General features: G+C 35.2%; 1 non-coding gene across 1 annotated transcript; it reads right to left on the reverse strand.

Moving 5' to 3' along the window:
• Nucleotides 1-12,010: 12,010 nt before the first annotated feature.
• LOC140876709 (U2 spliceosomal RNA) lies at nucleotides 12,011-12,206 on the reverse strand. Its single transcript, XR_012148947.1, has one exon. It is a non-coding gene; the product is annotated as a U2 spliceosomal RNA (small nuclear RNA).
• Nucleotides 12,207-12,993: the final 787 nt, after the last annotated feature.

Here is a 12,993-nt window from a genome sequence, read left to right on the forward strand (position 1 = left end):
TTTTACCATGGAACCATAGAAGACAAAATGAATAACATGACTTTTGAAATGATAAAATGTTTTTTATAAAATAGTTGTCCAAACACATGTTTATTTTTAAAACAATTTTAAAAATATTTTATAAAAAAAATTAAAAAAATATTTTATAAAAACATTTTATAAGTAATTGTTCAAACAGAACTTTAAATTTTAAAAAATAAATGTATTGCATGAGTCGTATTTTTAATCTGTCATTTATAGCATCGTATTTCTTGATTGAAATCACAATTTTAATCCAAGTTTAGGTAGACCCCAACGCCAAACTTGCTCATCGCTAATATTGGTTAGGGCTTCAAGATGAAGCATAAACTTTGACTCGGGGCATAGGCGAGTTGGTAAGGCTTGATGTGACGTGAAAAGAAATTTTCCAGCGTTGCGGGTTCGATCCTCGTATGGAGCCTATTCTCTGCTGAAATATTGTGGGGGGTATGCTCTGGGGATTTGGCCATGTGCTCCCTCCTTCAGGTCCCTGCCGCTCGTGCACATCCCTCGATTTACCCTCCGCATAAGCCAATGAGCCTCTGACTCATGTGGAATGGAGTCCCCTTCGTTGTCAACCTTTTATGAATAAAATGATATTTTATTAATAGGGATATATGATAAAGCTACCTACGTTATATTACCGATATACATGAAAGCTTTAGAAAATATTTTTTTTAACTACTAGGTAAGCACAAGTGTGTTGCACGTGAGATCACAAATAATCGTAAGTAATTATTTATCAATGAACATGAGATCAAAAACAATTGTTATCAACTTATATGTTAATGTTATATTAAATAATAGGCTTAATTTCATCACATTTAAAATTATTACATCAATTGTTTTCAAAGTTTTTGTGGAAGAATAAACTGTATATTAAATGAGTTCTTTTGAATTAGTTTTCTAACTTATTATTTGTGTTTTAAAAAAATAACAACGAAATTCAAATTTGTGGTTAAAATGTTTGATTTTTTTTTTTGAAAACATATATATATGATCAAACATGTAACACGTTAAAGATTATCTTCCTTTTTTTTTGGTTTCAAAATTATTCATTGTGTGATAAATATATTTCAATATCATGCTGCATTTTTAATGTCTCGGAAACTCAAATATATTCTTTTATAGGCAAGAAAAAACATGTGAAAGTCTGCATAGCAAGGAGAAGCTAGTCTCTTACTTATACATGTTGTTGGGAATCAATCCGAAATTTGGTATTCGATATTCACCAAGCAAACGAACACACAAGAACAACAACACAATCCCAAAACAGATAAAACCAACGCACACAGATCAAACTCACACAATCATGCGAAAGCAATAAACAACGCAAGTATTTACGTGGTTCGACAAAAATTTGCCTACGTCCACGGGAGAGCAACACACACACTTTTATTAATCACCAACAGAAACAACCAAGCTCAAGAACAGAGCTTATTACAGAAATGGACTCAGACAAACTATCAAGCTAGATACAGACACGATTCAAGCTATTGATACTTGAATCTTCCTGTCACAATTTACGCTTAGTTTTCTCCTCCGAAATCTCTTCTTCTTCTTCTCTCTCAATATATTCTGAAGAATTTTGATTTTCTGTTATTCTCGTTGCGGCCATCTTCCATCTGCTTATATAGAGAATTACACCGACTTTCATCTTGGGTTTTAGGTCAACAGTAACTTACGACCTAATTATAAAGTCAACATGGTCCAGCCCGATAAGCTTTTATTCATCAGTCTGATCTGCCCTCGTATTTTGATCTGCATCGATCTGCCTGCAAGCGTATAGCTTTCTCGGACACTTCATCTGACTTCTTAACCAAGTCACAATACTCGAGCAATCTATCTGCATGAACTCATCTGACCATCACTTCAATCTGATCCCAGTATTTGATCTGACCATGAACTCATCTGATCACCGAGCTCATCTGATCTGTACTATTTGATTCGATCTCTTCTCTATACCCATTCAATCTGATAGAAGCATACTTCAACAATCTCCACCTTGATTCTTTCAAGTTGAATGTTGCTCTCCATCCTAGCCGCCTTGAATAATTTCCAATCACCGCATTAACTAAGTCCAAACATTTCTTGAACTTAGCATACGGCAGTGACTTAGTCATAGCATCTGCAGGATTTTCTTCTGATACTATTTTCACAAGGATCACATCTCCTTTTTCAATCACATCTCTCGCGAAATGCAACTTCACATCTATGTGTTTCGATCGTTCATGATAGACTTGGTGTTTCGTCAAGTGTATTGCACTTTGGTTGTCACAGTGTACTACAACTTGATCTTGTTTTACACCCAACTCCGCTATCATCCCTTTTAACCACAACCCTTCCTTTATGGCCTCAGTAACAGCTATGAATTCTGCCTCAGTGGTAGAAAGAGCAATAACTGACTGTAAATTTGACTTCCAGGTGATCGCTGTGCCATAAAAGGTGAACACATAACCAGTCAATGACTTTCTCATATCTAAGTTCCCAGCAAAATCCGAATCCACATATCCAACTACCGGATCAATTCCATCTTGTTGTTTCTCAAACTTCAATCCCAACTCAGTTGTGTTTATGAGATATCGGAGAATCCACTTAAGTGCTTCCCAATAATATGTTCCTGGATTAGCCATAAATCTTGACACTACACTAATTGCATATGCCAGATCAGGCCTACTACACATCATTCCATATATGAGACTCCCCACTCCACTAGCATATGGAATACTAGCCATCTTCATCTTGTCTTCCTCACTTTCAGGTGACTGATTCGCAGATAGCTTCAAATGTTGTCCCAGAGGGGTCAAGACAGATTTTGCTTGATTCATGTTATACCTCAGAACAACCTTCTTCAAGTAGTTCTTCTGACTCAGATGAATCTTCTATCTTTTCCTGTTTCTCACTATATCCATGCCCAGAATTCTCTTCGCTTCACCCAGATCTTTTATCTCAAACTCTGTGTTGAGCTGTTGTTTCAAGGATGATATCTCTGTCCTACTTTTACTTGTAATCAATATATCATCAATGTAAATCAGTAGGTACAAGATAACCTGTCTTTCATCCTTCTTCAGATAGACACATCTGTCATATTGGCTTCTCACAAAACCAATATCAATCATGAACTCATCAAACCTTTTGTTCCACTGCCTCGGACTCTGCTTCAGCCCATACAATGATTTTCTCAGTAAGCAGACTTTGTTCTGGGTTTTCTGATGTATGAAGCCCTTTGGTTGTTCCATGTAAATGGTTTCTTCCAGGTCACCGTGTAGAAACACAGTTTTCACATCCATCTGCTCAAGCTCCAAGTTGAGCTAGTTCACCAGTGCTAACATAATCCAACTGGAACAATGTTTGACCACTGGAGAATAGACCTCATTAAAATCTATCTCTTCTACTTGACCAAAACCCTTTGCAACCAATCTTGCTTTATACTTGATCTGATCTGTACCAGGAGTTCCTTCCTTTTGTTTATAGATCCACTTGCATCCCAATGTCTTTTGATGCTTCGGTTTGTCTACTAGCTTCCAGGTTTGATTCTTCTCGAGTGAGTTCATCTCTTCATTCATAGCTTCAATCCACTTGCTTTTCTGTTTACTCGCCATAGCTTCATCATAAGTATTTGGCTCTGAATACTCCACCTCCTCAGCTACTGTAAGTGCATACCAAGCCAGATCAGCTTCACCAAACCTCTTAGGAGCTCCGATCTCCATTCTGGTTCTGTCCCTTGCAAGATTGTAAGTGTTTAAATCCACTGTTTGATCTCTTGTTGTCACATTCTCATCTTGCATCTCTTCTGACCCTTCATCTGGCATAGAAGACTCCACCTCAATCGGTAGTTTATCACTGATCTGACTGTCCTTTCCATCTGTATTCATTTTATATCCCAATTTGGATTCATTAAACTTCACATCCCTGGTGTTGAAGCACTTTGGACCTCTTGACTCCAAGTTCCAAACTTTATAACCCTTCACACCATCCGGATACCCAATGAATATACATCTGACTGCCTTTGCTTCCAACTTGTCCTGTTTCAGATGAGCATATGCAAGACATCCGAATACCCTCAAGTTTGAGTAGTCTGCAGGTGTTCCACTCCACTTCTCCATTGGTGTCTTGAAACCAATCGCACTGGATGGACACCTATTGACCAAATATCACGCAGTAAATAATGCTTTTCCCCAGAAGGACTTAGGAAGAGAAGCATTGATCAACATACATCTGACCCTTTTCAGAAGAGTTCTGTTCATTCTCTCTGCCAGACAATTTTGTTGTGGTGTTCCTGCCACTGTTATGTGTCTAGTAATGTCTTTCTCCTTACATAGCTTGACAAACTTATCTGATAAGTATTCCAGCCCATTATCTGTTCTCAGGTGTTTAACTCTTCGATCACTCTTGTTCTCAACTGCCAGCAGCCATTCTCTGAACTTATCATATGCTTCATCCTTAGTCTTTAAGATGAATATTCATACTCTCCTTGAGTAATCATCTATCAAAGACATGAAGTATCTGCCTCCACCATGAGTTTCTGTCCGAGAAGGATCCCATAGATCTGAATGAATGTAGGCTAATGGTTGCTCAGTTGTGTGACTTCCTTGACCAAACGATACTTTTTTTGATTTCCCAAGAGCACAACTATCACACAGCTCAAGTGATTCGATCTTATCTCCACCTAACAGACCCTGTTTAGACAGCTCATGTAATCACTTCTCACTTACATGTCCAAGCCTCAGATGCCATAGCTTGGTCCTGTCTTGCTGTTCCTGAATACTTGCTGTACTTCCAATAATCGTTTCACCTTGTAGTACATACAGGAGGTTCCTCTTGACAGCTTTCATAACAACAAGAGATCCTTTTGACACTGAGATACTGTCTGCTCCTGATTTGAATGAATATCCCTGAGCATCAAGCGTTCCCAATGATATCAAGTTTCTCTTCAACTCGGGCACATACCTCACCTTGGTGAGTACTCTGTCAATCCCATCATGCATCCTTATTCTGATATTTCCAGAGCCCTTTATTCTGCATGATTGATTATTCCCCAACAGCACCATGCCCTGATCTGATTCCTCCAATTTTTCAAACCAAGATCTTATAGGACACATGTGAAAGGAGCATCCTGAATCCAGTATCCACTCGTGGTTTTGATCACCTTTAGAAACCACCAATACTTCTGCTGAGTCATATCCATCTGTAGCTACGGCCAGAGTACCATCATCCTTGGGTTTTTTCTGTTGCTTTCCTTTCCTTTCAGGACAATCTCTTCGCAGATGTCCAACCTTCTGATAGGCATAACACTTCATATTACCCAAGTTTCTGTTCTGGTATCTTCCTTGACTCTTCGATCTGGACTTTGGCCTGTATTTCCCACTGGATGTCCTCTTATCACTTCTGTCCCTCGCCGTAAGACCTTCTCCATGTGATTCAGTGTTTGTGTTCGATTTTCTCTGAAGTTCCTTGGATTGAATAGCAGACATAACTTCTTCCAATGTTATCGTCTGTTCTCTTCCATATAGCAAAGCATCCCTGAAATTTTCATATGCTTTAGGAAGAGCATTCAGAAGTATCAAAGCTCGATCTTCATCCTCAAACTTTACTTCAATATTCTCCAAGTCATCCAATATCTTGGTGAATTATTCGATCTGGTCTTCAAGGTTCTTCTCATCCTTAATCACAAAGGAATACAATCTCTGTTTCATGTACAGACGATTAGCCAGAGATTTCGTCATGTATAAATTTTCGAGTTTAAGCCACACCGCCGCTGCAGATTCTTCTCTGGCCACCTCCCGAAGAGGTCTGTCTCCCAGACAGAGAATAATCACTGTGTGCTTTCTCGAGCATTTCATCCTTGTTCTTTATCTCATCGGACATCTCCTCCTTCTTCTTAAGAGCCTCCACCAATCCTTGTTGTATCAGGATTGCCCGCATCTTAATTCTCCAGAGCGAGAAATCGTTCTTGCCCGTGAACTTCTCAATATCAAACTTCATTGATCCCACCATCTTTGCTTAGTTTCCCACAGACGGCGCCACTTGTTGGGAATCAATCCGAAATTTTGTATTCAAGAATTCACCAAGCAAACGAACACACAAGAACAACAACACAATCCCAGAACAGATAAAACCAACGCACACAGATCAAACTCACACACTCACGCGAAAGCAATAAACAACACAAGTATTTACGTGGTTCGGCAAAGATTTGCCTACGTCCACGGGAGAGCAACACACACACTTTTATTAATCACCAATAGAAACAACCAAGCTCAAGAACAGAGCTTATTACAGAGATGGACTCAGACAAACTATCAAGCTAGATACAGACACGATTCAAGCTATTGATACTTGAATCTTCCCATCACAATCTACGCTTAGTTTTTTCCTCCGAAATCTCTTCTTCTTCTTCTCTCTCAATATATTCTGAAGAATTTTGATTTTCTGTTATTCTCGTTGCGGTCATCTTCCATCTGCTTATATAGAGAATTACACCGACTTTTATCTTGGGCTTTAGGTCAACAGTAACTTACGATCCAATTATAAAGTCAACATGGTCTAGCCCGATAAGCCTTCATTCATCAGTCTGATCTGCCCTCGTATTTCGATCTGCATCGATCTGCCTGCAAGCGTATAGCTTTCTCGGACACTTCATCTGACTTCTTAACCAAGTCACAATACTCGAGCAATCTATCTGCATGAACTCATCCGAAGACTCATCTTACCATCACTTCGATCTGATCCCAGTATTTGATCTGGCCATGAACTCATCTGATCACCGAGCTCATCTGATCTGTACTATTCGATCCGATCTCTTCTCTATACCCATTCAATTTGATATAAGCATATTTCAACACATGTTTTCTAATGATACTAAATGGTTGTACGTCTTTTCTCTTGTTCCAACAACTAACATCGAAATTTGACTGAGAAAATAACTATGTATATAATGTTAACACAATTTATCTAATTATATCACTATCTCTAGTAAGAGTCTTGACAGCGTGGCTCTTTGCTGCATCAAAGAAGAGCTGATGATATTCTATATACGAGTCCCATTTTTACCATACTCCAATACATCTAAATAAAGATAATTGTAGTCTTCAAACTTAGAAAAGACAACGATCACTTGTCTCGTTCTGTCAGCCATGATAGGAGACTCCAACCTATCAATGAAATATTTGAATTTACAAGTCCACAATTATTGAATTGTGACTTAAATAAAACACCAAATTAAGAGATTCTAAAAGAAAGGAAGTTGTAGATTTAATTTTCTACAAGAAGTTGTTTCGAAAAAAGATCAAGGTCAATACTGATGCAGAAACAATTCACTTCATTATTATATTTATGTACCCTTGTTTTCACGAGCATCCACTTCTTTAAATCATTGTATATTGCATCAAGGAAAGATAATACTGTAAATTATTACAATTGTATTTATTGATTATTCGCAAAAGAGATATACACTAAATAAATTACTCATTTCTGATTTACTAAATTAACTAATTTTGATCTTATTTATTCCAAACACTAACTAAATTGGTATGTCCTGCTGCCCATATTCCACACATTAACTAAATTTATTAAATTACTAATTTTGCCCTACTTATTATTCCATACAGTAAATAAAATTTTAATTTACAAAATTACTATTACTAATTTTGCCCTTATTTGTTCCACGCAAAAACTAAATGAAATCAGATTACTAATTTTCAAATATACATATGACTTAAATACATAATCCCAATATATACCCCTATTTTGATTTGATTATTATTAATATTATTACTAATTTTTCTTTATTATTATTTTTATTTCACGCATTAGCAAATTTTATTGAATTGAATGAAATTTCTAATTTTGCTTCTATTTATTTATTTATTTATTTCACACAATAATTATTCCACACACTAAATTATAATTTACTGATTTTGCCCTAATTTATTCCACACACTAACTAAATTACTAAATTCATCCTTACACAATAACTAACACCTACAAGAGTACAAGTAATAAATTTATTGGCACTTTTGTATATAATAAGTAAAAGTTATTAACTATTTATTCCACACAAATTAAATTACTAGATTTATTGGCCATATGACTTGAATGTATACTCCCAAATATATATATATACCTATATTTTGATTTCATTATTATTACTTTTTTGACGGTATTGATTTGATTAATATTATTGATATTATTTATTATACTCGCAAATTCAATAATAATAATAATAATAATAGATTATTATTTCTTCCAATGAATTTGCGAAGTTTCGTTTTGTAGATTCGAATATATATACGTTTCTTTTGTTGAGAAAATAATAATAATAATAGATTATTAATTATCACGTGTTATTTTAACCTAGGTCATATTGCACTGTAGTGGAGATTCTTGCAATATTAGCACAGCTATATATTTATGTACGATGCAACCGCTGGCTAGCGAACTGTCACAATATCATATCTATATAATTAAACAGGTAGGAAACCGGGTTTTTTTTATTTTTACTGTAAATAAAAAAATAAATTTCAAAAATACCGTAAAATTTAAAAAATATCATCAATACTGTAAAACTCCAAATCTGACAGCGGATGCTCAAACCACGTAGGCTATGTCCGCTCCTAGTAGGAGCGGACGCTGCCCAGTAGGAAGCATCCTCCGCCACGAGGAGCGGATGCTGCCTACTAGGCAGCGTCCTCCGCCACGAGGAGCGGATGCTGCCTACTAGGCAGCATACGTGGCCACACAATACTCATTTAATATTATTTTAATTATAATATATAGTACGGAAGTATTAAATTATTGAGTTATTTGCACCAAATATCTATGTGCACACTTTTCCATGTGAAATTCTGACATTTTAAAAAATTAGCACACTTGTCCCTTCAAATGAGTGATTGTTGCGCACGCGCCCTCATGCGACTGGACAAAGATTTTGATATTTTTTTGCACCAAATACCCCTGTGAAATGTTAAAAATGCATATTTGACCCATGTGAAAATAATTTTTAAATCTATTCAACTCATAATACACGATTTTTATAAAAATTTAATTATAAAACATCTAGCAAACATTTTTTGTTTTATTAAAAATGCATTCATAAACGATATTTAAATACCTAAAAGTACCAAAATATTAAATCAAAATGATAAGTGCATGATAAGTACCAAATATTTTTAATTTTATTTATTTTAATTTTTAATTTTTAATTCATAATTTTTAATTAATTTATTTATAAAATAATTATTATTTTAACTCTTTATCATTATTTTATCAAATCACTTTTTGTTTTCAACTTCTCCATTAAACATGATTCATAAATAAAGATTTAAATATTTAAAAATATCAAAATATTCAACCAACTGATAAGTTCATGAATGTTACTTTTTCGATTTAAAATTATATAAGCATTTTATTTTATTATTGTTTATTACAAATGTGCAATGCATATTCTTGAAAAATTTAAATTTTGGTTCAATAATATAGAGTCCTAAATCGAAAAAGCAATATGTTTGACTTATCAGTTCAGTCTAATATTTGGTACTTGAAATTATTTAAATACTTGTTTATGAAAATCGTGTATTATGAGTTGAATAGATTTAAAAATTATTTTCACATTAGTCAAATATGCATTTTTAAAATTTCATAGGGGTATTTGGTGCAAAAAAATATCAAAATCTTTGTCCAGTCGCATGAGGGGCGCGTGCGCAACAATCACTCATTTGAAGAGGCAAGTGTGCTAATTTTTTAAAATGTCAGGGTTGAAGACGCCTGTTAAAATTTCACATGGGAGAAGTGTGCATTTTCAATATTTCATAGGGGTTTTGGTGCAAATAACTCAATAATTTAATACTCACGGACTATATATTATAATTAAAATAATATTAAATGAGTAATGTGTGGCCACGTAGGCTGCCTAATAGGCAGCGTCCTCCGCCACGAGGAGCGGACGCTGCCTATTAGGCAGCATCCGCTCCTCGTGGCGGAGGATGCTGCCTACTGGGCAGCGTCCGCTCCTCGTGGCGGAGGATGCTGCCTACTGGGCAGCGTCCGCTCCTACTAGGAGCGGACGCGGCCTACGTGTGTCTGAGCATCCGCTGTCAGATTTGGAGTTTTACAGTATTCCTGATATTTTTTAAATTTTACGGTATTTTTGAAATTTGTTTTTTTATTTACAGTAAAAATAAAAAAAACCCGTAGGAAACCCCGTTAATTCATTCAGATATTCGAACAATTTCTTGTGAATTCATTTCAGAATGGCCTCTAAAGCATTCTTGATAGCGATCTTGGTCGCATTCGTCGTCGCTCCTACGACTTTGGCTACCGATCATGTGGTTGGAGACGAGAATGGTTGGAGGTTGGGAGTTAATTACACTGCGTGGGCTGAGGGGAAAGTGTTTTATGTCGGCGATACCCTCAGTATGTTTGATCTATGTATGTTTTGTTATATATTTGAACCAACGTAACATGTTGGTAATAAATTATGTTTTTGGTTGCAGCGTTCGTGTACGCACAAGCATTTCACAATGTTGTGACGGTGAATGGATCTGAGTTCGACCCATGTTCGTCCACAGCCACAGGAAAGGCTCTGGCCAGCGGACACGATGTTATCACCCTCACCGCCCCCGGGAAGAAATGGTACATTTGTGGAATTGGTGACCATTGCACCCGTGGGATGCGGCTCGCCATCGCCCCGTTGATTAGGTGGTCAACCTAGCTAGAAATTTCCTAGGTCTGAGTCGAAGTCCAATGTTGGGTCTTTTTTTAAAAAAAAAAAATAAGACAAACAAATAAATGGCTGTTTATAAGCTCATCATGACTTAAATTGATTGTTGAAAAAATCTCTATTTTCTTGTTTCGATTTCATTGTTAAATTTTTATGTTAGTTTTTTTGGGTATGACGTTAGAGATGGAATTTGTTCGAACGAGGTAGTATTAGCACTGTATGTGGAAGCATGAAATTCATCTTATATTAAAAAAAAATGAGACTTTATTTAGGATGGCACTCAAATCAATTTTTTTTTTTCTTTGTACCCCGTCGATAAATCTTTTGAGCAAATATTGTACAAAAGGGATCGTACGCGAATTCCGACATCTAGAAATAGGCGGCGACGAGCTCTCTTTTTTATTTCATTTCACAAGGAATTGAAGTATCGTAGAAGTTTGAGAAAACATATATCTAATCTAACATCTAATTAACTAATTTAACTTTATTAGATTTTTAAGAATAACATGTTTGCATGTTTAAAGTAAATTAAGTCGAATCACACTTTATCTTATAAAAATTTGAACACATTCAACAAAATTCTCTTAATCGATACTTGAGACAAAATAAGCAACATATATTTTTTCAACGAATATTTGAGATAAGATGTAAATTATCTATTCTCGTGATATTGTGTTTTTTGTTAAGATTTTTTAATTATTTTTTTAAAATGATATTTTTTTCTATGATTAACCGTTCCTCCAATAAAAATGAATAGCATTTTACTTGATCTATAAAAAAAAATTCATTTTGTAGTTGACGATAAAAAAATTTCAGTTTTCTTAATCTATGTGAGATTCAATTAATTCCAATTGGGTTCAACCTTTTGAATTGTAGGAACTTTACTTGTCGTCTTTTTAATTTATCCAATTTTTATATTAAAAATTTAGTAATTTGTAATGATAACTTTAAAGTTAATTTCACTCGAGGAATTTTTTTATACTCTATGTTAGTAGTAATTTGTAGCGATGACTTTTATGTTAAATTCATTGATAGTTGATTAGCTAGATGATTGGTCACCACGATTGATCATATTTGAGTAACTAAATATTCATATTTAGTGTTTTCAGTAAAAAAAAAATTTTAAACATAGTATTTAAATTTTAAAGGAATAGAAGATGATGATAAAGTAATATAAATAATAAATAAATTGATTGATTGAAACTGAAAAATATATAAAACTCAGATTAGATTTCTAAATGGGCTCGAATTTTAAACTTTGAACTAGACTTGGTGGGGTGCGCCAGGCCAAGGCAGAAGTGCAACGCCAAGGCGACGCGCGAAAGCCCAGGCAGCAAGCTACCTTGGTGGGCCTTCCCCCTGAAAAAATAAATTTAATATCGTGTGGGCCATTGGCCCACGTATCAGATATTAAACTGATAAGAACAGATACTACACTTGATCTTAGCCAAAAGGCCGAGAAAGGTATGAGAGATCCGATGGACAGACTTGATTTTTTATAGGCCTTTCTCTGTCTCCTGCTGAATATCTATCGATGTGGGATATTAAGCTGCCGTCTCCAATTACATGTCCGTACAATTGGTCGCACAGCACATCACAAGTCTGTCAGATCCAATGATAATCTCATAATCCAGATGACACAATTTCACGGATTTCTTTTCTTTTTTAAAATAAACCCACATATTTTTGGGAACTTCTTTGACTATCGAATTTAATCAATTTATTGCAATTTGAATACGTTCCGAGTTAATTTTTTAAGCTGGTGAGTGGATTTGATTAATGTAAAAATTTTGAATATGTTCGAGTTATTGCAATTAAATGTCTTGTTTGGTAGATTCGAATATACGCTTTCTAATTATGGAGAGATGTTTATGTATGTTGCTAGAAAATATTGCTTTTCATTACTAATTAGAAGTGGGCAATCCACAAATATTATCTACCGTCAATTTTTTTTTTTCTAAAAAGAAAAACAATTGATTTTTTTTTTAAATCTAACTTTGAGCATAATTATCATATGTTATTTTAACCTAGGTCATTTGTCGTGGGGTTTTCATATTACCATTAAGACAAATGAATTTCATACAGTAAAGACCAAGTCCGAGAAAAGACCGAAATGGACAGCTAGCCAATATGAACTATTTTTGCCTTTTACGACTTCGTACGTATCGTTTGAGTACTGCCATTTTGCATTAATGTGGAGATTCTTGCATAGCACAACCATGCATGCTGCCGCCGCCGCCGGCCGATGGAGAAAA

The sequence above is a fragment of the Henckelia pumila genome, chromosome 1 (assembly GCF_033568475.1).
Source record: "Henckelia pumila isolate YLH828 chromosome 1, ASM3356847v2, whole genome shotgun sequence".
NCBI classification, from domain to species: domain Eukaryota; kingdom Viridiplantae; phylum Streptophyta; class Magnoliopsida; order Lamiales; family Gesneriaceae; genus Henckelia; species Henckelia pumila.